Source organism: Papio anubis, chromosome 13 (assembly GCF_008728515.1).
Source record: "Papio anubis isolate 15944 chromosome 13, Panubis1.0, whole genome shotgun sequence".
Lineage (NCBI taxonomy): Eukaryota > Metazoa > Chordata > Mammalia > Primates > Cercopithecidae > Papio > Papio anubis.
Genome location: NC_044988.1, coordinates 12,542,864 through 12,570,588, shown reverse-complemented (window position 1 = coordinate 12,570,588; position 27,725 = coordinate 12,542,864). Strand labels below are relative to the sequence as shown.

General features: G+C 41.9%; 1 protein-coding gene across 5 annotated transcripts in view; it reads left to right on the top strand.

Moving 5' to 3' along the window:
* NTRK2 (neurotrophic receptor tyrosine kinase 2) overlaps positions 1–27,725 on the top strand; it is a 366,819-nt gene that overhangs the window by 308,144 nt on the left and 30,950 nt on the right. The window lies entirely within an intron of this gene.

Here is a 27,725-nt window from a genome sequence, read left to right as displayed (position 1 = left end):
CCTGGAACAAAGGTCAAGTTTGGTGATCAGTGGTTTCTGGAATCCTACTTTTTACTTCTTGGAAATTATGTCAGCCTTTGCTCATCTCCTTTATTGTCTCCACTTTTACTTTCTTCTTGTTCATTCTGTCTGAGTGAGTGCCACACTTACATTGTCAAAAGGAGCAGACTAGGACAATGTTTAGCTATGCTTGAAGACATAGATTCATTTAAAACAGTTTCCATTTAAAGAACAATTTAACCATATTTGTTACATCATTTCTAGATTTCAGGTCATTCTTCTTGATGGAACAGAAAGAATCAAAATAGGAATTATGTAGCTAATTCATTTAACAAATATTGCTGAGCATGAGCACCTTACCTGCTGGGCACTAGGCACTAGGGGGAAAAAGTGAGCAAAAACAGACACATCTTAGCCTCCTGGACCTAATGATCCCACTGGAGAGCCCGACATTTATCACATAATTCCACAAACACATATTGAACAAGACCTATGGTAAGTTGCATGGAACAAACATTCTGAGGGCTATGAGAACCTGTAATAAGGGAATCTAACCTGATTAGATTCCTCTACTCTGGGAAGACTGAGGAGGGCATCTTTGACCTGAGTCCTGCAAATTGAATTAACTACACCAGGAAGTGAGGAAAGTCCCCTCTGAGCAGAGGAAACAATCAACAGGAAGGCCCCTGTGGCAAGAGAAGCAGAGCATGGTGAAGGAGATGGCAGATGGCCAGTGTGCTGGACGTCGAACCCAAGGTGCAAAACCCAGCTGTAGAAGCAGAAAGGACCTTGCTGGTCATGCTGAGGATTGTTGGTGATCATAAAAGCAATGGGATGCCACTAAGAGCTCTCAGAAAGAGGTAGGGCTGTGCAACTCTGGGAGCCAGAGTAAGCAGATGGGCTAAGGGGCTCTTCCAGAAGCTCAGTGGGGAGATGATGGTTTGGTGGGCATGGATTCAGAGCAAAGTGAAAAGACTTATAAGCTATTTAGGAGGCAAAATTGCAGGACCTGGAGGTGGATTGGGTATGGAAAGGGAAAAGAAGAGGAAGATATCAAGGATATGAGATAGATTTCTGACCAGTATAACTGGACAGTTGGTGTCATTCTATGACCTGGTTTTGGAATGGTCTGGAAGGAGACCAAGGATTCAGTGGGGTGCATTAAATTAAGTTTAAAGTGATTTTAAGTCATCTATATTTCAAAATCACCTCTAACAGGCATGAAAACATTCATAGTAGGGTATCCAAATAGTTGAGCCACACCAAGGTGGGAGAGTTGGGAGAGCTGGGGACATTCAGGTGAGAAAAAGGAAGACCTAAATGTGGACATACTAGCTACCTACTGCTGCATAGATGAGGATAGAGGTTCCAGAGACCAGAACTGTGTCTGTTGCATAGAAGTTTCATGAAACAGATTTGGCACAATGTAGAGAGGAACTAAGAACGAGAGCTGTGATGTATCAGGGCTGCCTTGCCAAGAGATGAGTTCCTTGTCACTGGAGGGAAGTGTCCAAGTGTAGGTTTTCCATCTTCCATTATGCTGCAGAAAGGGCTCCAGTGTTTTAAAAATTGTATTCTATGGAACCCAGTGAGTTTATGAAGGGGCTTCAGTGACTGGTTTTGTAAACAGTTGATTTCAATTTCTTCTCTTTATGTGTATTATAACCATTAATATAACTACTAATACGAAGTATGCTGTAACCAGTAAAAACTAATGAAAACTAACATGCTCAGTTGTGTTATATACACAATTTTAACACATTAGGCAATGGAAAAACTTTGATATGGTTTTGGGGTTTAGCTTTATAATGTATAAATATTACCAACTTGAAGTTTTAGAAGTGAATTCCTAGTAATACATGCATTTTTATTTTCATTAGTTTTGAAGATGGTGTCTTAAGATTATGTGAAATTTAGATAACTCCTAAAGATCCTTTTAACTCAAAGATTCCATTGGTTTTATTCAGACAATTAAAATAAGCCATCATATTCTCATTTCTATACATTTATTTTAGCCCCCAAAAACTAATATGACCAGATCTAGGTCCTCTGTGCACAGGGAAACATTTATGAAACACTCTGCTTCCAGAATTAACCATGGTTTCAGCTCTCCCTACACTCTCCATTGAGCCCTCCTTCCATGCTTTCTTTCCTTCTTTCAAACTTGCCAAACTTCTTCTGAGCTTTCAAAGACATTGATTATATGTGCATGGACTACTCTAAAAAAGTCTTGGTATCTCATTATATTTATGACATAAGTATTTAAATAGTTTAAGGACCATGGCCAACAGCTTCTCCGTGTCACAGAGAAGAGAATGTTCAATGTTCACAGCTTTGAAGCACAACTCACTGTGAATAATTAAGTGGCAGTAGTTAAGAGAAAAAGGGGGAAATGGTAAGCAGATCAGAGAAACCCAGAGAACATTTGATTCAACTTTTTACCAGATGACTGCTTCACTATTCTCCAGGCTCTCAGCAGAACTCACCAACTTTGTAGCAGAGAGAACATTCACCCAAGGACACACTTGGCCATAACAGTCTTCCCTAGTTGTTCATTCAGTACCAGAACACCCAGGGTGTCCTCAGATACTCCTACTGTAATGAGTGTGAAATGAACAGGAATATGGCAGCCTGTTTCAGCCCCTTGCACAGGTTCCTCATTCCCAAAATCAGACCTCAAAACCCTTTCAAATAAAACACAAGGTTGACCTGCTGACAAACATAGTACTCCTGTTATTCATAAGATCAACTACCTGTGGTTGTGTAAATCCGAAGTGTGCTAAACAATGATTTCTGTGCACTAAGTGCCACCGATGTGATCTGTACATGGTCTGAGCATACTAACCCTCCCTGGGCCTCTGTGTCTGGGACTCAGTTGTGAAATGAGGACAGTGTTCGTCAGATTAGATGATTTCAAAAGTCCTTTCAGCTCTAAAAGTCTAATCCCAGGACTCAGGTTCACTGAATTAAACCAAAATACTGTCTTCACAGAGAAGACTTAAGATAAATTCTTGTAGAATTTACAAAGCTAGGGAAAAAACATTTTAAAAAAACAAAGATACAGTTTCTGCTGCAGAATGTACAGTCTTGCTCAATGGTATTTTTAAAAGTTTATTTCTTTGTCCATTGTTTATGTCCAACCCCCATGAATCATTCAGAAGATGCATTTTATCTGCTGGCCTTACAGATAAGAGGTTATATTATCTTTTTCTGTCTTTTCTCTCTTAGAGCAATATCCCCATATTAAGGAAGAAGTTTATTTATTTATTAGCCACATGCAGACTTTCATGGTTTGCTTTTTGTTCTGGATGTTTGTGTGTGTGGAAATACATAAAATGACAAGAAATGAAAAAGTACATAAAACCTGATAACAGTGTCTGAACGCCATGCATATCTGCTATCATACTATAGACTAATATTACCTGTGTAGAGCCAGGGCCTCTCCTCATGACAAACACCCTAACTTGATAAGGTGGCAAAATGAACCAGTGTAAATGCAATCATTAGATAGTTTTTTTTATTATTATTATTAAATAATACACCCAAGGATGCATGCCTTGTGCTACTTGGTGGTGTGCGAAGTAAGTCAAATATTATCAGCCACTGTCAATGTAATTTTTATAGATCTCAGTTTTATAGATGGTAATTCAGAGCTGCAGAAGATTAAAGCTCTTGTGTAACTTGGAGCCAGACAGACCAAGAGTTTTCTTTACCTTTTTAAGGCATAAAAGAAGTAGGACTCAGATCGAATTCCTCTCCACATCTCACTTACGAGAGAAACATCCTTTATTTGTCTAACATGGAGACTGAGCAGATTGGAGAATGGGCTGTTTGGGGGCAGAGTTCTCCAGCTTGAAATAATGATTTTCCCAAGTACCAGCCTAGTTCATGTCCTCAAATGATGTGGAGAACCTCTTGGTTTCCACCTTTGGTTTCCACCTTTGTAGGTCCCCTTGGAATTTCCAAGTGGAGGTGCGTGTCTCCTCCCCTTGCCTCATCCCTGCTGGCTTCAGCTTTCCCTAAGCAGCCTCAAGGAAGTTGCCGGCTGTTTGGGAGTTAAGGGGAGCAGGCCTGGATATCCCTGGGTGTGGCATATTTCCAGGACAGAAAGCTGCAAAAGGAAAGAACAGTGTGGGAAAGAAATGCCCACTTGAATGAGATCAGGATGTTCTGAGCCCTGTCCTGGTGCCGCCCGGGGCTGCAGCTTGGCAGTGCCAGGAGACACTCATTGCCCTCAGCGGCTCTGGGAGCACCTTGGAAGGCGGCACCCTCCCCCAGGGGAGCACACACAAGCTGCTGCAGGCAAAGAATGGCCACCCAGGGGCAGTTCTCAGAGGAAGGAAGGTTCCTTTGAGGAGTGGACAGCAAGACATTCTCACCCCGGGACTCATGAGAAGTGGAGCTTTTTTTTTCCCCCCTCTTTCCCAAAATGCAAATAGCCTCTGTCCTTGGAATAAGGAAGATGGGTTGCTAGGCAATCACTTCTAAACAAGCACTCCCCCTGCCCCTTTTTCCTGACCCCTAGAACAATGGAGACTTTTCAGCGAATGGAACCAAGATGGAGAAAAAGATGTGGCAAAAACAGAAATGGAATCAGAGATTACAGAAGTTCTGATTCATAGAGTATTGGGAGAAAAATGTAATATTAATAGGTTTTGCTCTAGGCAGACTAAAGGGGGTCTCACTTTTGCCATCGCATTGGCATTATTTGTCATCACTAGTCAAGTTGCACGGGCAGTGCAGCAGCCGCTGTCCTGTGCTGATCCCACTTGCAATGACTTGAGTGACCCTAAGGATGTGACATTATTACCAGTGAACTAAGAGTTCTTAGGTCTCAGTCTGTTTTTCTGTCCAACAATATTAATATTTGGAATGATCATATTTTCAAAATAATCTTTTTAGCAATTCCCACATTTCGTTAGATCCTGTCAGGGTCTTGGTAGGAAATATGTGTGATATTCACACTGAAATTGTGTGATAGAAACATATTTGAATAAAAGGGCTATTGACAAAGGTGTAGATGGGTTTTAGGGAAACACAAGGGATAGCGTAGGAGCCTATGCCCCCTTGGTCTGAAGGAATAAGGGGAGGGAGTGGTTACCTGGTCCAGGAAGGGCAGTTACCTGAGAAGGCTGCCTGACAAGAGCTCTGCCTTTTGGTAGAAGGACATGGCCAGCCTATGATAACTCCACACCTGAATTCTGTCCTGAAAACAGTGGGGAGCCAGGGGTCAAGGGGACAGTCCAAATGTATGAGTCAGCTCAGCTGCCATAACAATATGCCATAAGCTGGGTGGTTTAAACCACTGAAATTTATTGTCTCACACCCCTGGAGGTTGGAAGTCTGAGACCAGAGTGCCAGCATGGGTTCTGGTGAGGGCTCTCTTCTTGGCTTGCAGACAGACAGCCACCTTCTTGCTGTGTCCCTGTGTGGCAGAGAGAGCTCTGTTGTCTCTTCCTCTTTTATAAGGACACCCAGTTCTATGGGATCAGGGCTCTACTTTATGGGTGCCTTTAACTTTTATTACCTCCTTAAAGACCCTGCCTGCAATTGCAGTTGCATGAGGAGTGAGGGCTTCAACATAGGAATTTGGTGGGGATATAATTTAGTTCACAGCACCAAGTAACAATTTAGAGTAGACACTGAATTACCATAGTGCTAGAGGCCTAAGAGAATCAGAATATCTCCCTGGGAAACTTACCACAAATTTTAAAGTATCCATTAATGCAAGACCTAATATTATTCTTACTTCTTGGTAGAGCCAACTAAAACACTGTGAGATCAGGTGACTTTTCCAGAAAATGAGCATGAGCTCATTGACAGAGGTAGCAAGGCCCTGATCCCACAATAAAGAAGCCGTACATGCAACTAGAGAACTCTGTTAGCAATCAGCCGGGTTTCTTTGGCTTTTGTCCATTTTAAATGTTTTCATGGTGGAAGCAGTGTTATTAAAAACATTTTTGAAATTTGAAGAGGAAAATTAGATCATCAATAAATCCATATGATTGAATATTTACTGATTTATTTGTTTTTACACGCTATTCTCTTGCTTCCTGTGTGTATATGTAGATAGAGACATACAGATACACATATACATACACTCGATTCTTGTTATTCACAGTGGTTATTTTCTATAAAGTCGCTATGCTGAATTAGCTGAATTAGCAAATACTGAACCACTGCTCCAAGGGGAAATACAGGAATAGCCTCCTGTAAACCCTGGTCACAACATCTTCATCAGCTGATCAATACATAACCTTGTTTTATGTGCATTTCTGTTTAAAGACATCTTATTTAGTATATATTTTTGATTCATTTACACTGAACTCAGGGGCATAACTCACATCTGAATAAAGTGTATCTAACACATGTGTTTTCTCCATAAGGCACAGCACAGACTTCTTGCTCTTAGGAACACTAGACAGAACTTTAGTGCTAAGTTTGGGGACCATTTTAAATAGCAAAATCACCAACAACAAGCACAAAAATGCAAAAAACATGGTACTAAATAGCGAAAAGGATGCATCCTTGCAGTATGGGAGCTGAAACAAGAAGGTAAAAATGTCTCCTTGTTCAACCTTCACTGAAAATGTGCGTATCAGACAACTCAAATATTTTTGCTGCTCTGTGCATGGTTGTGAATAACTGTGGAAGAACCTTGAGTGTTGGTTTTGATATTACAAATACATTTTATGGTGTAGGCCAATTTGCAAATCCAGAATTCATGGATAATGAGAATCAACTGCACATATGCCGTATATACACCCATGTACACACACATACCTCATTGTATTGTGCTTCACTTTATTGCGCTATGCAGACATTGTGTATTTTTACAAATTGAACGTTGTGGCAACCAGGTAACAAGAAAGTCTATCAGTGCCATTTCTCCAGCAGCCTGGGCTCACTTCATATCTCTGTGTCACATTTTGGTAACTCATGCAAAATCTCAAACTTTTGCTTATTATGTGATCTGCTACAGTGATTTATGTTCGGTGGTTTTTAATGTTACTGTTGTACTTGCTTTGTGGTGCCACAAACTGCATCCATGTAAGACAGTGAACTTAATAATTTTGTGTGTATTCTGACTGCTCTACCAACTGGAAGTTCCCCATCTCTCTCCCTTTTCTTGGGCCTCTCTATTCCCTGACACATACCAATATTGAAATTTGGACAATTGATAACCCTACACAAACCTCCAAGTCCTCAAGTGAAAGGAGGAGTCACACATATCTCTCTTTAAATCCAAAGCTAAAAAAGATTACGCTTCGTGAGGAAGGCATGTCGAAAGCCATGGTAGGTGGAAAGCGAGGCCTCTTGTGCCAGGCTGCCAAGTTGTGAATGCAAAGAATAAGTCCTTGAAGGAAATTAAAGTGCTACTCCAGTGAACACATGAATGACAAGAAAGCAAAACAGCCTTCTTGCTGACAGGGAGAAAGCTTCAGTGGTCTAGATAGAAGATCGAAACAGCCACAACATTCTCTTAAACCAAAGCCAAATTTAGAGAAAGGCTCTAACTCTATTCAATTCTGTGAAGGCTGAGAGAGAAGAGAAAGCTGCAGAAGAAATGTTGGAAACTAGCAGTGATTGGTTTGTAAGGCTTAAGGAAAGAAGCCATCTCCATAATATAAAAGTGCAAGGTGAAGCAGCAAGTGCTGATGGAGGAGCTACAACAAGTTACCCAGAAGCTCTAGCTAAGATCATTCATGAAGGTGGCTGCACTAAACAACAGATTTTCAATGTAGACAAAACAGCCTTCTATTGAAAGCAGATGCCATCTGGGATATGAAAATAGCTAGAGAGGAGAAGTCAGTGCCTGGCTTCAAAGCTTCACAGTGTCCTGTCAGCTGACTCTCTTGTTAGGGGCTAATGCAGCTGGTGACTTTAAGTTGAAGTCAATGTTTATTTACCATTCCAAAAATACTAGGGCCTTTAAGCATTATGCTAAATCTACTCAGCCCATGCTCTATAAATGGAACAACAAAGCCTGGATGACAGCACATCTGTTTACAGCATGGTTAACGGAATATTTTAAGCTTGCTATTGCAACATACTGGCTGGGGGAAAAAAATCCCTTTCAAAATATTACTACTTATTGACAATGCACCTGGTTACCCGACAGCACTGATGGGGATGTATAAGGAGATTAATGTTGTTTTCATGCGTGCTAACACAACGTCCATTCTGCAGCCCATGGATCGAGGAGGCATTTTGACTTTCAAGTCTTATGATTTAAGAATTGTAAGGTAATAGCTGCCATAGAGAGTGATTCTTCTGATGACTCTGGGCAAAGTCAATGGAAAACCTTCTGGAACGGATTCCCCATTCTAGATGCCATTAAGAACATTCATGATTTGTAGGAAGAGGTCAGACTATCAGTATTAACAGGCATTTGGAAGAAGTTGATTTCAACCCTTGTAGATGATTTTGAGGGATTCAAGACTTCAGTGGAAGAAGTCACTGCGGAAGTGGTGGAAATAGCAAGGGAACTAGACTTAGAAGTGGAGCCTGGAGATGTGACTGAATTGTTTCAATCTCACGACAAAACTTGAACATATGAGGAACTGCTTCTTATGAATGAACAAATAAAGTGGTTTCTTGAGCTGGGATCTACTCCTGGTGAAGGTGTTGTAAACACTGTTGAAATTACAACAATGAATCTGGAATATGACATAAATTGGGTTGATAAAGCAGCAGCAGGGTTTGAGAGAATGACTCCAATTTTGAAAGAAGTTCTGTGGATAAAATACCATCAGAGAAATCTTTTGTGAAAGGAAGAGTCAATTCATGCAATAAATTTCATTGTTGTCTTATTCTAAGGAATTGCCATAGCCACCCCAAGCTTTGGCAACCACCACCCTGACCAATCAGGAGCTGTCACCACCAAGGCAAGAACTTTCACCAGCAAAACAATGATGACTTGCTACAGGTTCAGATGATTGTTAGCATTTTTTAACAATAAAGTGTTTTAAAATTAAGGTATCTACATTGTTTTTATTTAGTAATAATGCTATTGCACATGTAATAAACCATGGTATATTGTAAACAGAACTTGTATAGGCACTGGAAATCCAAAACAATTGTGTGACCCCATTTATTGCCACATTTGCTTTATTGCAGTGTTGTGGAACGGAACCTGCAATGTCTCTGAGGTATGTCTGTACCCATCTGAATCTTACAATTTGTGTTCATTTTGTGTGTGTGTGTGTGTGTGTGTGTGCCTGGTCTTTTCTTCTATACATTTTTCTTGTTACAATGAGTAATGATTATATTTTTGATGGCTAAACAGTATTCCACCCAAATGCATTACTGTAATTAGCCTAATTGTTTCCTATTGTTGAACTTTTAGATTTTTCTGTTTCTTACTATTTTAAATAGCTGTGCAGAGAGCATGATTGTATGTGGGACTGTTTTCTTCTTTTGACTTATTTACTTAGGATAAGTTCCCAATAGAGGGCTTGTAGACTTGAAAAATATGAACATGATTATGACTTCTGAGCAATATTATATTGTCATCCCACTCTTAAAATAGTTGTACCGCATACACCAATACATGAACATTATGAACTACTAATCCCCAGTGTCTCTGTTACATCCAGCCCTGAGAAGATTAGTGATTAAATGACAAATTTTGCAAATTCCTAAATAAAACACTGTCCCTAGGTGTGAGTCTGTATTCCTTTGGTTACTGGTGCATGGCTTCTGACCCTCTGACTTTCTTTTAGTTCCTCTGGAGCCAAGGCAGGAAGTCAACAGCCAAAGAGATCCCCACCCGTCATCCTATACAAAGGGCAGAGGATGAGTGTGAGAATCACAGCGGAAACAGGCATGTCAGGTTGGGCTTGGGTAGTATATCCAAAATGGAGCGTGTAAGCTCGTGATGCCGAATGTGAGCCCCAGAAGAGGAGTAAATGCATAAACTGCGGAAACAAAAGTCAGGCTTAGTGCAGACTTCAAGACAGCAGGTAGTGTGAAAGAAATCCTTTGCCAAGTTTTTATATATAAATGTAGGCAATGGCTTCATGGCAGGACAGGTCTGTCTGAAGGGGCTGGAATAAACAGATGGCTAAATCAAACAGTTCCCAATTTTGGTAACTCATTCTTGTTTTGTCTTATTTAGATTTTCTGCTTTTTGCTTTCAACATTTAACTTTTGTTTTTGTTTTTTGAGTCAGAGTCTCACTGTGTTGCCCAGGCTAGAGTACAGTGGCACAATCTCGGCTAACTGAAACCTCCGCATCCTGGGTTCAAGCAATTCTCCTGCCTCAGGCTCCTGAGTAGCTGGGATTACAGGCGCACACCACCATGCCTGGCTGTTTTTTGTTTATTTATTTATTTATCTATTTATTTATTTATTTTTAATGTTTAGTAGAGAGTGGTTTTTGCTATGTTGGCCAGGCTGGCCTTGAACTCCTGACCTCAAGTGATCGACCCACTGCAGCTTCCCAAAGTGCTGGGATTACAGGTGTCAGCCACCACACCTGGCCTCAACATTTAACTTTTGAAGTCTTGATTTTTTTCTCATAAGTGACTAATTCCTTAAAGTACATGTATATATATTTGCATATGTAGTTACTTGTGTATATATAATTAAATGATTTTTCTAACCTATTTTTCATTTTATTTTGGAAACAAAATATAACTTATTTGCCCTATAGTTCAAATTTTATAATAACTGAAAGCTGATGTGTTTTTCATTGTCTTCTTAAATCAATTGGAAAGATATGATACTTACATGTTCTTGTTCTCCCTTAAGTGGAAGAATTGGTGTTTTAAAAAATAGTATTTTACTTAGGCCATTATGTCCACAGGATAAAAAGGAGGGCATTTTAGAGGGAGAAATTGTTTCAAAATGCCTGTGTTTTGAATCACTTAGCAGTTTAACCCTTAAAATGATAGTTTCTGGGGTTTTATTGATTATTTGGAACGTAAGTCTATGCAGGCAAATAGTAATTGGCTTAGCCAAGACGTTAGACAATTCAATGGGGAAGAGGGGTATCAAGCCAGCTGATTGATTAGTATCATGTGGAATAACTGACTAAGGGATTTCATTTCTGGGTTTTATCCAGTGCCTTTGTTACTGCATAAGCATTCTGATTAATGAAAATGTAAACTATTTTAGAATATTCTGCAAGTTTTAGTACTTACATGCAATAGTATCTTTCCTTTTTCGGGGGTTGAATTATATTTTGCACACCCCCATGGAACGATGTTTCAGTATTGAATGTCAGTGTTAGAGATTTAGGAAGAGGAACAGTTCGGTGGCCTTTAGCCCGGGTTGCTTTTAGGAAACCCGTCTATGCCACACCCACAAGGGTACATGTTAGGCTACCTGGGCCGCTATTAATGATTGAGGATGAGTTGAGCAGGATTAAGCAGGAATTTTTCTCAGCCGGAGGACCTTGACTCTAGATTATTAGTGGTCCTAATGAAGAAACAGATCTATCTGCTGGCCTGTGTCACTCAGGAGTCTGTGGCAGCACCAGGGTCACCTGAATCCTTGTCCAGAAATCTCCCCTAGGGTCCTAGTAGACTCCATGGTCAAAAGAAGCCATCAGGTCTAAATCCATGTGGTAGCTAAGTGCCTCTGTCTTCTGTATGCCAACTACATCATCACAAAGATCGTCATGCTGATCTAAGGTCCATCTTATCCTTTGTCCCAACATCTTCATTTAGGTTTATTTTAGCCCCCCTCACTTCTTACTTACAAACCCAATGTGCAATGACAAAATCACACTTTTGTATGCATTCCATATAATATAAAAATGTAGGGAAACTAACACTTATCCAGTATGTGGGATGGCAACTCTTTGATGTTCACATGACCATTTCTTTTAAACAAATAAATGTGTATGGTTTGATTTAAAAATAATTTCAAGGATATGACCTATCCCAAGATAATCTACATTCCACAAAGACAAGTAGACAAAATGTAATGATGTTTATTGAAGGGGATGGAAAATATGCATGTATTCAGCAGATTATATAGATTTTTCTTTCTTAGAGCAGTGGTGGATTTTTTTTTCTCCTGCCTAATTTATACCCCATGTCACTTTTGTTGGGCAAATCAAATACAGGGAAGTGGGAAAGGATGCTTAATATTCTGACCCTTCTGAAATAGGTCTTGGTAAGGAGATCATTTTGCCGATGCATGAGCTAAGGAGAAACGGCCCTTTAGTATCCCCAGTTCTAGTCTTCAAAGTTACTACTACTTGCTCTTTAACAGCATCTTATACCAAATTGCTGTCCTTTAAGTTCATAATCAGCTCTGTCCCCATGGTTCCCTGAAAACGTAATGACCCCAAGGTGAAATTGACAGAGGCAACATAAAGTGAAGCATGCAACCACTTAGAGACAGGCTCTGTCCTGGGATCAGCATCAACAGATTCTAAGACAACACCGCAGGGCACCTGTTGTTCTCGGAAAAGCATCTTGAAGGACAGCAGTCAAGGCTTCCATCGGGGACTTCCTCTTCAGGAATTCAGGCCTTCACGATTATTTTAATTCCTTGTCTGACTATAAACAACTGTCTTTGAACCCTTGGGCTACTTCTACTAATGGAAACTAAGGTTGATTAAATTTTTATTTCCCTAGGACCGCTTAGAAAATAAGTACCAAACATCTGGAGACCTCAGTGATCAAAAGTGCTCTTCAATTGTAAATCTGGGATAGTGTAAAAAGAGACCTGAGCTGTGGGAGCCTTGATCCCACGGGGTATTTGTAGGCTCATTCCCCATAAAAATTCAGATTTCCACTGTCAAGTACAAAAAACTAGTTATTTTAACATCCCTACCTGCCCCCACAAATTACATAATTTGAGTGGAGGGATGTGATAGCTTTCATTTTAAATGTGAAGGTCCATTGTGAAGAAAAGAAATAGTCTTACTTAAGTGGAAACTGTAGGTGAGCAGATTTGAACTCTAGGGTCACACCCTTTCTGACGATTATGGTGGAAGGCATGGGATGATGGGTTTTGGAGCTGGGGCTCTGGAGTTAGCCAAACACATACATTTCTGTTTCAGTTTCCTCTTACTGACTTCATGAGCTTAGAAATGTTGACTCTTCTTTCGAGCCTCAGTTTCATCATATCCAAAATTGTAATGACAGAATTACCTATCTTGGGGTTGCTGTGAGGATTAAATGAGATACTTTAGTGATTATTAGCCTTTATATTCTAGGGGAGTGGTTTTCAAACTCTGGCCTGCATAAAAGTCACCTGGAGACCCCCTTAAAACAAATTTCAGGGCCGGGCGTGTTGGTCCACACCTGTAATCCCAGCACTTTGGGAGACTCAGGTGGGCGGATTACCTAAGGTCAGGAGTAACTTCATCTCTACTGAAAATACAAAAATTTGCCTGGCATAATGGTGCATGCCTGTAATCCCAGTTCCTCGGAGGCTGAAGCATGAGAATTGCTTGAACCCGGGAGGCGGAGGTTGTAGTGAGCCAAGATCGCACCATTGCACTCCAGCCTGGGCGACAGAGCGAGACTCTATCTCAAAAAAATAAAAAATAAAAAAATAGATATCTAGCTTCCGCCACAGTTTCTGATTCAGTAAGCTTAGGGTGGAGGTGGAAGCCTAGAATTCTCAAGTCTTACAAGTTCTCAGATCAAGACAGTATGGCTGGCCTGGGGACCACAGGCTAAGAAGCTGAGAACCACCACTATGTGATACAACAAAAATTGTTTAGAGCAAGTTCTCAGATTTTAAAAAATTCACCACAGTTTGTTAAGAAGTTGTTTGTTTATAAACTAGAAAGACTTGCTATTGGGAGTCTAGAGTCCTAGGTTCCTGTCTTATCTTCGCCACTATTGTACTGTGTTGCCAAAGAAAAAACCTCTTAACATCTCTATTTCATTTTTTTGTTGTCTCCACCCTGTATCTTCAGCAGGTTGTTGTGGAGATCAAATGAAAGAAATGTGTTACAAAACTTTCAGCAGTATTAACATATCAAACATTAAAACTGTGGAGCCCCTGCTATTATTATAGATTATGAGTATGACTTTGTCTTCCTGTCATAGAAATGCCTTTGATTAAGCTACAGATACAAGACTGTCTCCTTAGGAAAAGGAGATTTAAAAAATCACATATCTGTCCCAGCAAGGGTGTTTGCAGAAACAGCCAAGTCTTTTGTTAATAAATCATTTTTATTTAGATAAGTCAGGCAGATAGGGAATAGCTAGTCAGATTTTAACCAATCTCTTGACATTATTTTTGCGTTCTTTTTCTATGAGTGATACAAAATGAAGTTGCCCTTTCTGAAAACCCTATAATTTGTATCTCAATTTGAAGGAGGTATGATCAGCTGACCTCTGTGGTTGATGTGACTAACATTTATTGAGCCTTACTAAGGGCAAACTCCTCTGGGCATGTTATAGGGGCTACTGATAAAATCCACCCAAACGCTCCACTGTCAAGGAAAAAAGCTCTGTTTATACTTTCATGCCATCAATACGTACTGAAAGCCAGGATTTGAACTTGCTTAATATTCACTGTACAGCCTAAGGTCTGTTAATCACTAGTAGCCTGATCTTTCAGCTATGCAACTAACGTATTGAGAGTGATATCTACCCACTGAGTAATCTTTGTGCTCATTGTTTGTTTAAATACAGAAAATATTATTGTGGTAGCTTTCTGAAGATTGAAATCTACTCTCTTTGAATTGTTTAGGCATAATTAGAGATAAAGTTCAAGATTTTAAGATGCAAGATTCATTGCATGGAAGTAATGTTCTTGTCAGCATCTGAATGGGTAAAGGGAACTTACATTAATTCAGCTAACATTGATTAAGGCTCTGTGTTAAGACAAGTAAGACACACCTTCAAGGATCACACAATTTAATTAAGAAGTAGGACTGTTAGGTGTTCCTCTGTTCAGAGGTGAATTGTAAAGCTAGAAAGGATGGGAAAGAGGAAGAAATGAGCAGAGGGTGTGGGAAGGGGCAAGGAACACTAAGAAGAGCTGGTCTCGAGGACTCTCTGAATTTCTAATGAGCAGATTCCTGCAGCTGGAGCTTTAATTACACATAGATGCTCTCTGTGTTCTTTGTAGAACAACCTCTCAGAGTTTGAACAGTGGTTGCTGTCTGAAGGCATGGGCAGGTTAAATTACAATTATTATCTGACTACTACTTGAAGCCCGGAGATGACTACCCTTTCACAAACGGCCCCCAAACCGATAGAAATTGTGACGTTTTCAACCCTCCCACCCCCCTGCCCTCCATATTCAGACTGTCTGATAGTAATTCTCTAGAGCAGCAGTCCCCAACTTTTTTGGCACAGAGGACCAGTTTTGTGAAAAACAATTTTTCCACGGACAGGGGTTGTGGGGATGCTTTGGGGATGAAACTGTTCCACTTCAGGTCATCATCATTAGCTAGATTCTCATGAGGAGTATGCAACCTAGATCCCTCACGTGCACAGTTCACAGTAGGATTTGTGCTTTTATGAGAATCTAATGCCACCACTGATCTGATAGGAGGGGGAGCCTAGGCAGTAATGCTCTCTTGCCTGTCACTCATCTCCTGCTGCGTGGCCCAGTTCCTAACAGGATAGGGACCAGTACCAGTCCATGGCCTGGGAGCTGGGGACCCCTGCTCTAGAGGGATTGCTCCAGTCACAACTGAAACCTTTTTTGCCACCTTACAATATTGAAAAGTGCCATGGTCGTTTATGTGTCTCATTTGTTGACAGACTTGTTTTCTTTAGATACAGTGAACCTGATGAATTACTGGAGAGAATAGACAAGAGAAGTCTGGAGAGAATATAAGGGAGACAGAGCAGGAGACAGAAGGGTGGCCTTTGCCCATAATTGGGGAACCCACCATTGCATTCACTGTGTTTAAGTCCAGAAAGGTAAATATAAATTAACTGTTCCACTTAAGACATTCTAACATACATCTAGAAAACATGCAAAAATGCCCTTTAGATTAGAACAGATGGTCTTCTAATTGGGTTTTGAAACATAGGTGATTTCACAGAGGAAATATGAAGTTCATTAGCTGGGGCTATTTCTGATGAAGCTGAGGGAGGGTAGAAAATCACACCTTCTCCTGTAAATGGGATCATATATTTGATACTTTTTGATTTGAAAAAACAAGCATTTAAGACCCAAGTTGACCCAATTTCACATGTCAGGATGAAAAGAATTTGTTAAGAAGTTCAGCCTTGTAACCTAATACCACTCTGAAAGAACATTCTTGAAGTTTTATGTTAATTGAGCACCACTAGCTGTCCCTCATTAATTTCTGGTCAGGAATTGGTTTGCTGAATGAAGAAGTGATCTAGTGAGTACATTGAATAACTCATGTTCATAGATTTTGATACAGTTTTATAAAAATAAAAGGATAAGGAACACATCTCCATTTTTTAAGTTAGAAAATTGCAAATAGTATTCTTTAGTCCAGGCACAAAGGGAATCACTATTCCTTGAGAAAATCAGAGAATAAATATTTTCTTCCCTCTATTACTTAAAAATTCTTCTCTTACTTTTCCTTTTCTTTGTATTTCCCTCCTAACTTTACAAAAAGTTTAAAGCTTGGTGATTCATTTTTGAGGAATCAAAGGGTAGTGAAGCATTAAGAATGAAAAGTCAGTGACACCAAGTTGAACAGCTTAAAAGTTATTTTTCTTAGCAGAAGCATTAACTAAGCAATGGTACACATGAGGAGAATTTACTGCTTTCAATTTTCTTTTTAAATAGTATTTTCTTGATTGTTTTACTTACTTCCACTAAATTATACTTAGGATGCAGAAAATACACTTCTAACTTATTTTCACAAAAAGAATTTTAATGGTAGAACTTCTGAACTTTTATTGTATTTTCCTTATAATGTTGCCCTACATGTAATTAATGATGTTAACTAATATTATTAATTAGTGATATATATATATATATATTTGCCTATTCTTCAATGTTGTAAATTTCTTATTCAACTCCTTAAATACTGCAGTTACTTCCTTAAAACCTTTACTATTGTATTTATTACCCATCAATCATCAAGTGCTTATTTAGTCCCCATGGGGCTCTGCAGGGGACACAGATTTGCGCCAATAGATATAGTTCCACTCTAGGAGCACTTTTTTTTTTTTTTTTTTTTTTTTTTTTTTATTTTATTGAGACGGAGTCTCGCTCTGTCGCCTAGGCTGAAGTGCAGTGATGCCATCTTGGCTCACTGCAAGCTCCTCCTCCCAGGTTCACGCCATTCTCCTGCCTCAGCCTCCCGAGTAGCTCTGACTACAGGCCTCTGCCACCACTCCTGGCTAATTTTTTGTATTTTTAGTAGAGATGGGGTTTCACCATGTTAGCCAGGATGATCTCAATCTCCTGACCTCGTGATCCGCCCGCTTCAGCCTCCCAAAGTGCTGGGATTACAGGCGTGAGCCACCGTGCCCGGCCTAGGAGCACTTTTAATCTGGTTTAAATGCTGGATGCCCTTGTGAGTTGGTAGTTTCAGTAGAGTGCCACAAAGAAGCTTGAGCTACATCTGGAAGGATATTTGGAGCTGGTGAGATCTAGAAGAGATGTGAGTACATTTCACCAGAAAATGCAGCCACACCGTCAGAGGCAGGGGAGGGCCATAGATAGGCCACCATGGCTGGAGGGAGAGAGAGAGCAAGGAATTACTTGGTGAGAGAGGACTCTGGAAGATGTGAAGTCCTTGAATGTCTGTCTGTGGAATTAAGGTGATCTCATGTAAACCCAGGGTTGTTAAGGGGTGGGAGATCAGAGAGTGTGAATCAGGATTCCCCTGAGAACTTAATCTATAAGTTTCATCTCATTCACACACATACACACTCACTCGCACACTCATTCATACACTCATTCACATCTTCCCAAAGAATGAGACAGTTCTCCCATCATGTTTGAGAACCACCGCATTAGAGAATCATAGAAAACTTTGTGATGGGGCCCTGATGCAGCAAGGAAAATCAGCTCTACAGCTGTGTGCACACTTACAGGGCCTACATGAAGTCCTCATCAGCCTGAGCTCTTTGAATGGGGGACCTGGGTTATCATGAGGGTGAAACCATTTTACTCAGATCAAGTAATGGCAGGTGATGCCAGGCCACGTGCCTGTGCTACAGGAAGGACCTTGGTAGGCAGGCAGCCTACAAAGTCAGCCAGCACTGCTGGGCAACTGCACAACAGGCAGGTTGGCCTTGGAGGCACTGTCACTGTGCCAACCCATAGGCCAAAATACCAAGGAGCCTAGGCTACCAGGAGTGGCTTATCTGACTGCATCAAATGGCATAAGGTGACAGATATTTTTGACACAAGCTGGGACTCTGGCTTTAAATCTGGTGGTTGGATCTGCACAAAATTATGCTATCCTTGGAGCTGGAAGAGAAACAACCTCATCTTCCAAATGCAAATATCCCAAATCAGAGAATACAGGTTACTCAGCCAAAGCTCCTCAGCTACTGAGCAGCAAATCACCAAACCTCAAGAAAAGGCTTGTAGGACTAAAGTAGCACCATTCAAATTTTTACCACTGGACCTGCACAGCTTACGCCACCCCACCCCACAAACCACTATTTTGTTTCTTGGTTACATAGCTTTTGTTTGAGGCACTAAACACTTCACTACTCTTCTCAGAAACTTCTCTCTTTATATTCTCAGTTGTCACCACTTCAAAATTCTGTTCTTTGCTCCTTAAAATCATCTGTTCTTCATTTATTCTCCCATATATTTATATATTTGTTAACCAGATATTTATGGAATGTCTATTTTTTTCCAGGTATTATACTTCCATCCTTATCTGGTCCCATAATACATGTGAGAGGATACCTCAAAATAATAAGCCATTGAAAATGCCATTCATTTCTTGACATTACCCCAGTGTTGGCAGTTAAATGATTACATATATGTCATAACCAATTGCATAATTTCTGAAACTGCAATTGATCCCACTTTTTTCAAGAACTGCTGAACAACATCTATAATTTCAGACCCACCGTGAAAGTCATGCAGGGTTTTTGACCTGCAGTGTAGAGTCATCTGGCTCAATTTTCTCGTTTTCCAAAAGCCGCAGAGCAGAATCAGGCTATAAGCCTTCCGACTCCTTGTCCAGTGTTTTTTCTACCTCATCAAGCCATTGCTTTGAAAATGTCTTTTTTTGTAGTCTTCTTTAAAAGTAAAACCACTTTTCTTTCTGGATAAAGTGTCCTCACTTTCAAAAAATGTCTTTGAAGGCAAATATATTTAATCTCCTGAGAGGTTTTTCAAACCCAGGCAGTCTAGTACCGTGTACCTAAAGAACATACAATTTTAGCACATTAAGTTCCTAGGTGTAAAGTGAGTTGGTAATAACAAGTACGATATCCCAACATTGGTGGCATCTTTTGCTGAGGGTTTTCCGCCTTTCACTCCTTGCTCAGGCAGCACAGACGTTGTCTATGCACTGCCAGGCTGGTCCTGAGGATTAAATTAGATGAAATGCTTTGGAAACTGGAAGGAGCCTAGAAATGTAGGAGCTTGCTATTATCTCCAATGACCTCTCAAAGAAGGCCAGGCGGATATTCATCTTTGTATCCCGGGCATCTAGCAGAGTTTATTCAATAAATATTTGTTGAAATGAAATGAATGAAAGATTTGTCCAATGTCACGTTGAGAGCCAGGACTTGGGAGTCAAGCATGTCACAGAGTCTTTGTGTCGAAAATGACATCAGAGGAAAAAAGGTGAATGTGACATTGTTGTGTATCTTACTTAATACGGACGAATAAGGCTTTTCTCTGCACTGATTGCTCCATCTGAAAACCAATTGCCTCCCATTTTGTAGGGTTTTGTATTCTTTCTCCAAACCCAGGCACTCTTTTGCTCTAAGGGTTTCCTGACTTGGATGTTAAGCGAGCTTCTAGCCCTGGCTTGGTTCTGTGTTGTCAGGCACAGATAAAGGCATGGTGGAATTTGCCCATTCCTTTGAGTGAAGGAAACTGTCAGAAACATTGTGGTCAGCCTTTAGAAACTCTCCCACATTGGTTCCAAAGAGAACATTTGTGTGTGTGTTTGCTTTGGTTTTGAGAACTAAACACCCCTTTGACATTACGTGCGCCAGCTCCTGAACACTGGGGTGTTTCAGAAATGATGCCATGGGCACATGACGCAAGAAGCAATGCCCTGCTTTAGCAACAGGAAGAAAAGAGACCTGAAGGGGAGGCTTAAAGAATAGAGGGGAATGAATGGAAGTGTTTCAGAAAGGACAACGCTGAGGGGCACCCCACAATTAGAGAGGATCACCCCCACCCCTCACTGTCTATTGCATTTTTGTCCTCTCAAAATTATTGAAGAGGACACAAAAGCTCCGAATGCTATTGGCCCGGCATCTTTCCCCGTAGCAACATCAAAAGTCTTAGGTCACATTGGGTAGGAGCAGGCTGCCTCCAAGCAAACTGGCCAGCAAACTTACCTGGATGGATTCGTCCCTCCCCTGAAGCGATTTATTAGAGAAGCTCACACCTTATATTGATATGTTTCCTCTCTTTTTCAAAGGAGGGATAATTGTGTTTCAAATATGATTTTCTAGCAGAGCAAAAATGGTAATTCGTTTTTGCCCTCAGTGGCAAAATTCACGTTTTGATCAGAGCACATTCCATCTCTAATGCATGTTGCTGAGTACACAGGTAGCATCTTATTAACGAGACAAGGACATTGCGGACACGCTGCTGCCCTCCGTGTTTCTGTGCTGGGCACCCCGTGGATGAGGCGATATGAACATTAGTTACGCAGATGAAGCCTCCCAGTGCCAGGCCCCGAATCCTCTCACCCAGGTATTATCTATGCGAGTTTATCTGTCCAGTGGTACATTTGTAGGGTGCATCCCCTGGTCGGTTCTCAACCAGGGAAGCTCCCCATCTCCAACCACATCATCCCCCAAACCATTTTTCTCCCTCTCCCTTCCCTTTGAGCCCTTCTTCTTTGGAAATTCACCAGTGGAATTTTTCTCCTCACATCCCTATGGTGAGTTTTCCCAGCTTTGGAAGGCTCAGTTGCCATGGCAGCAAGCCTCCTCCGCCTGGAGCCGAGCTGGTGATTTCGGAAGAAGGGATTGTGGCGGTAGGAGGGAGGGGAAGAAAAGTCATTAAAGTCGGCCAATTAGTATGCAGGGCCAGTACCCCCTTGCAGCTCCTCTCACATGAGGAACAGCCAGGGCTCTTTAGATCCCTGCCCGTCAAGATGCAATGAAGCAAAGGGAGGGGAGACCTCCCAGCCGTGCACCTGTCTGAAGGCACCTGTCTGGAGGAGGCCTTCCATGGCCCCGGTCCAGGGAGCAGCCAAGTCCTGCTGCCACCCAACCACCGCCTCCTCCTCCTCTGACCTCCTCTCTTTTGCCTCCCTCCGTTTTGAAAACAGAACTTCATGGAAAGACCCCAGTGAGGGAGGTGCTGGAATGTGGACTAGTGGTAAAATCTACCCTTCAAGGTCTCATATATTTCATTATTTTTCTAGTTGGTGGATGGTTGTTCATCCACCAGTTGAAATGAGGGACAAATATGAAATGTGTCCCAGGATATCGGTGGCTGCTTGATACCTGGGGGTATCAAGTTGGCTGGGGGTAGCCAACTTCGATGATATGGAACAGAAGAAAGTGGCCACACTTTCATAGGAAGGTGTGACTACTTACACGGCCCAATGGAATCTGTTTTCCCCAGAAAGTCTGTCTTGAAGGGAGAGTGTTGATGAGTCTGCCTCTCTCTGAGCATATTTTCTCCTGCCACTGCCAGAGGTTGGATGCTCTCAGGGGCTACTCCACTAGAGGGTTCCTGGTCCCCAGCCCCCTTGTCGCCTCTGATACCAGTGCTCACTGCTGGAGGTAAATTATTATCCTCTGTTTCTTTTTCCCTGAATTATTTGTCCAGATTTTGTGGATTTGAAGGTTTCCTCCAGGGTTCCACACTGTGCCCAGTGTCTGGCACCGAGCCTGGCAAAGAGCAGAACCTAATAAATATTTACCATCTACACTGCCTGTCTCTTTCCACTCCCTGCCCAGCCCACTCTGATTTAACTTCTGCCTCATTGCTGCATCAAAGTTATGCTTACTGTAATCTGATTAAAGTCTGTAGTCAAGTTAATTGCAAGGGTCCAATGTCAATTTCCTGTGCTCCATTTATGCAGATGTGATGCGCTATCACTATGCTTACATATGTTACCATTGAGGGAAGCTGGGTGGTGAGAACAGAGGACCTCTGTGGACTCTACTGGCAACTGGCAACTACTGTGAGTCTGTTATTAGTTCAAAGTCCAAGAGTTAAGGGGAAAAAAAACAATGTATACACACACACACACACACACACACATACATAATGGTTCTCACTAAACCCTTAGTGAAACCTCTCTAGAAATCAAGCCAGTAGGCGTTTCCAGTCCTCATCTTATTTGACAATTGGTAACCACTCCCTGTTTCTTTAAATGTTCTTTTCTTGGATCCCTTGATACCACACCACCTTGTTGGCCCTTGTCCATTATAGGTACTTCTTAGTCTCCTTCACAGGGAAAGGCTCAGCCACTAACTGCTGGAATTTCTCGAGGCCCTTTCCCAGTCTCACTCCTCTTCCCAAAGCCATTTCCTCCATTCTCCAGGCATCAGTGATCACTGCGAAGATAACTCACAAATGCACACCTCTGGTCCAGTCATTCTCACTTGCTCAGGTTTCACTCTGGAGACTGCAGAGTTCCCTTTATCTCAACACACGCAGCTCCTCTCCCAATAACCTCTTTCCTAGCTCCCATCACCAGCATGCCCTAGCCTACTCAAGTGCTTCCTATCTCAGTGAATGACCATCACCTGCCAAGTTCTGTAAGAAACTCTATTCTCTCTGTACTCTTGCTACCCACATCCTACTCCGAGCCATCAAACTTTCTGGGCGGCAGTGTCAGCCTGGCCATTACTCCCACTGCAATCCCTACTCTGCACAGCAGCCAGAGTTTCCTTTGTAGAGTGCAAATCTGGCCATGCCATTCTCAGCGTAAAATCTTCTATGTCTTCTCATTGCTTTTAGGGAAAATAGTGAAATCCTTTCTCTGGCCCGCAAAATCCCGCATGTCCTGGTTCACATATGACCCCTCAGCTTCATCCCTTGTGAATCTCCCATTGTTTACAGTTCTCTAGCTATACTGGACTTCTTCAAGCTCCTCAAGCACATTTTCACCTCTCCTGTCACAGGACCTTTGCACATGCTGCACTCGCTACCTCTAGATGACTTCTCCTCCTCCCTTCACCTAGTGAATTCTTACTTATTCTTCAGGTCTTGTTTGAATGTTACCCCCACAAGAACCCTTTTATCAGCCTTCCAGCCCAAAGTAAATTCTTCCATTTTAAGCCTTTGTGCAAACCAATATTTAGCCAGAACACTGATTGCAAAAATTGAGGTATTTTTATACAAGTTTTTAAGTAACCACCACCCTGAATCCACATCCTTCAGCCATTAAAGAGTTACTTCCAAGCACAACATGGAGCCTTTCACCCACCAAGAGCTATGTAGGTTCTGATTAGTCGGTGCCTATTAAGTATTTTGAATATCTCTTCTAATTCTAAACACACTGTCTTCTACAGCATTTATTACATGTGTAATTTTATAGCTACATTGAGATTATTTAATTAGTATCTCCCCTATTCTAAGTTATATGAGGTTGAGGGCCATGCTCACCATCGTATTCCCCATATCTAATGCAAAGCAGGCACCCGATAAACGTATTCAATATATGAATGATTTAAGTGAATGAACAGACTGCTTCCTGATATCATCTAATTTGATCCCTGAATCCCATGAAAAGGAAAGTACAAGCTACATGGAGCGCAGGTAACAGTAGTGGCTGACCCCAGAGGATGGCTCGGCGGCAGATTCCCCATCCAGTGCCCTTTCTGCTCTCCCACCTTGTCCCCTTCCTGAAGACTTGCAGAAGACACTCTCTATTGTTACCACTCCCAGATCACTGCAGTGCTTCTGGACTCCTTAGCATCTCATATGCTCCATCCTGTCACCATGACCCAGTTTTAGACTTTGAAATTCAAGCATTGCTGACAGAATCTTTGTGTGTGGCTTTTTTCCCCCCGTTCTCTAAATAAAAGATGAAATCAGAATGGTCATGTATTTGCTGTCTCAAAATAGTGCTTTATTTAGAGAGAGAAGGTGTTAGTTATTACTGGCATTTAACATTTGTTGAGTGAACAAAATCTGCTGAACATTGAAGAGAACATAGAATTAAAGAGTTCCTGCCCAATGTGTGTTGTGGCCTAAATTAGACCCAGACAAGTCACTAATGTGCAGAAAGGATGGATCTGAAGAGTGCCCCATTGCAATGCATAAAACATGCTCCAGCTGAAGAAGGAACATTCTTTTTCCTGAGAAGAGGGAATATTGTGGTCAGGACTTAGAGGTAACCCTTAGACCATTTTAAAAATAGCAAAGAGAACTAAAAATTCCATGTGAGTCCTTAGAAACAGAATACCCTTGGGAAAAGTAAATGTTCTCTCTTTCTGCAAGGGCCTTCCCTAAGAGAAATGCAGTCCCTAGATTCCTACTGAGACATATCCAGTCCCGGGTCTACTGCCAGCATGTGCTGTAGAAAGTCCCGTTGACTTCAGAAGGTGTCACACTGTAGAGGACCACACTTCCAAGAGTAACTACATACTGTTTTGCTTTTTTTTTTTTTTCTTTTCCCCAGAACAGTTATAATGTTGGTAGAATTTAAGGGAAAGAAACAGTTTTATCCCTTGGTGGTTTTGTTTGTTTGTTTGTTTGTTTGTTTTTTGGCATGGAGTGGGATGCAAGTCTCACTCTGCCCAGTGAGAGCCTGCAGAATCCTAGTTGCCCAAATGAATAACATGTATGACTTCTGTCACTTGAATCCAAAACAGGGTGATAATTTCTGCATATCGGAGTTGATTCTGGCCGGGGGGTTGAGAGGTTGTGCTGCTGGTTCTGCCACACACTTGGGCAAGTCATTTATCCTTTCTGGGCCCTAGTTACTGTACCTGAGAATTGAACATCAGAATGCCTAGCTTGCTGGGTTTTTGCGAGCACTGAATGTACTGCATATATAAAGAACTAGCAAATGGCATGGAACATGTGTTGGTTGTGTTTCTAGTACTAGGACATACCACCTTTATCTAAACAACTAAACAGAAACTCGAGGTCAGGTCCAAATTTAGGGTAGCAATTCCAGATGCTTCCAGATGCTTAAAGTTTTTAATTCAATAGATCGCATTCACTTGTCTAAAGGTAATTAACCATTAATAGAGGACAGGAAACATATGGATTCTTGAGAACCTCAGCTAAGTCAACAGTCTCTAGCCTTTCCAAATATTGCAATCCTGGGAAAATAAAGGAAACAGATTTCTAAAAGGAAAATATCTGATTGGCCACAAGTCTTAAGTGTAACAAGATGCTTAAAATTGACTTAACAAAGAGTACTTTTTATATTGTGAAGTGATCATCATACTCTTTCAATTTGAACATTATTGTGAACATATGAGGCTGCTGTACACAGGTCATAAAAATGTCAAAAGAGTGAATAGATTTAGCATGAAATATTAACCTCGGGAAAAAGCCGCTCTAAAGATGTAACCCCCTTCCCATTAATGTGAATGATTAAGCACTCTGAAATTTATTAGTGCAACATGAAAGACGTTGCTGTGATAAGACTTGGCAGTGACCTCCATTATTGGTTCTTACTCAGCCAAGTTTACAAAAGGAAGCTTTAAGGCATTTTATCAGAGGGAAGAACTAGGGTGAGGTAGCAATTCTATCTGTGCTATGGGCAGAGCACAGATGCCAGTGGCAAGTCATTTAAGGCTCAGCTTTGTGGACTTAAAGTGGAGCTACTTCCTTCTATCACTGTCTCCTGGCATCACCCACATGGAGGAGAAAGGCCCTTTGTCAGGGCCTTGGAGCTGCCCACACTGTGGGAATCTTGGGTGAGGACATGAGTTGGTTCCAGGAGATACCAACGGTGCAATTGCTGGGGTAGTGAGCCCCTGCATTGAGAGTCAGAGTGAGTGCTCTATTCTAGGTCTGCAACCAAGAAGCTGCTGGCCTTGGGAAGGTCTTTAAGTTCTAAACCTGCCATCTATATCATAATATTATATATAGAGGAGATGAAGAGAAAGAATAGAGAAGAGATATAGAAAGAGGTAGAGAGAGAGAGACACAGGCTACAGCTTGCCCCTACTTCAGGTATGTGCCAAACGTCACGGCAGGAGCCCTGCAAGCAGGCTTAGCTAGATTTTCTAGTGCCTCCAACAACTAATCTCCTCCTTCCTTTCTGTGGTGGTTTTAAGGCTAGCGAGTGCAGTATGGTCCCTGTGCAGAGTCACCTGGGGCTTTGTTCACGTTCAACTGGGTGATAAGCAGCATGTGTCTGCACCCCTGCTTCCACCTGGCCGTGGAGGCAAAGCATGCATACCTTTTACAGTCCTTGTAAAGCTGGTGTCTATCAGCTCCTGAGTTGCTGTTGATTTCATAGTGTAGGATTTATAGAGAAGAGCTGGTAGCCAGACAGATAGGTATAGGGTTAGGCAGGAGCTGGGATTTAGACCCGGTCAGGTGCGGCTAGTGGTAGGGGACTGGCCCAGGGGCAAAGCTGGTCTCTGAGACTGAAAACCATCTCCAGTCCAGGATGGGGGTCAGGAAGAAGCTAAATGCCCCTTGAAGTGGATGGGCCCAGAAATGAGGAGTCTTATGCACAGATGAATTGGCTTTAAGGAATCTGTCCCTGAGGACAGGTACCCAGGCTCTGAGCTTATGTTTAGACCCTCAAACCTAGGTATCTTAGGAAGTCTAGAGGACTAGTAAGGTTACTGATGCAATAACAGAATGGAGATCTAGTCACATCCCTGGACCAGAAAAGGGACTATTTGGAGGAATTCCAGAGCTATGAGTGTTGAGCTGTGAGCTAGGGGTACTCAGGGGTCAGCTCCCGTGGGGCAAGTGAACAAAAACAATGATTTCAGGCATAAAGCGGGAGCTGAGTGGTCAGCAGAAGGCACCAAGTCAGCCTGCCATGGAGGCTGAAGATGTACACAGCTGAGCAAATTTGGAAAGGAAGTGGGCTAAGCTGCAGCTGCTTGAGTAATGCTGGGTCTGGGAAAACCTGCGTGGGGCCAGGGGCGTTCAGCTATGGTGGAGTGTCAGAAGGAAGAGATATGGAGTCCTGTGGCTTAACCCCCTCCTTGTAGCAGATGCCGCCTCTCCCCCACTGCCTCAGAGTCTCTTGGCTCTGCCTGACTTTGAGACCATTGGTCATTTTGCTATGCTCCAGCCCCTGCTGTGATAACCGGCTCTCTGTGGGGTCCCATCTGACTGCACAACATCTTGCCTGCCTTACATACCTCTCACCTCATGGCTTGGTGCCTCCCTGTTGATGCTGAGATACGAAGCTCAGATGGACTCCTCTGAAGCCCGAACATGCTCAGCTTGGAAGTATAGGGAAGCCAACACCCATGTTGGGATCTTTAAGCAGTACGAGGCAGAAGCCCGTAAATAAATGATCCTCCATTCTTCCCATTAAACAGACTTTCCTGAGAACCCAGTGTTTCCCAAGCCCAAGCAACCAGTCAGTCTCATGGATACCAAACAGTGGCTTGTGCAGTAGCTCCTGCTCTAGCTCTTGCCCCACTTCAAGGGGCACTTAGCTTCTTCTTGACCCCCAACCTGGACTGGAGATGGTTTTCAGTCTCAGAGACCAGCTTTGCCCCTGGGCCAGTCCCCTGCCACTAGCTGCACCT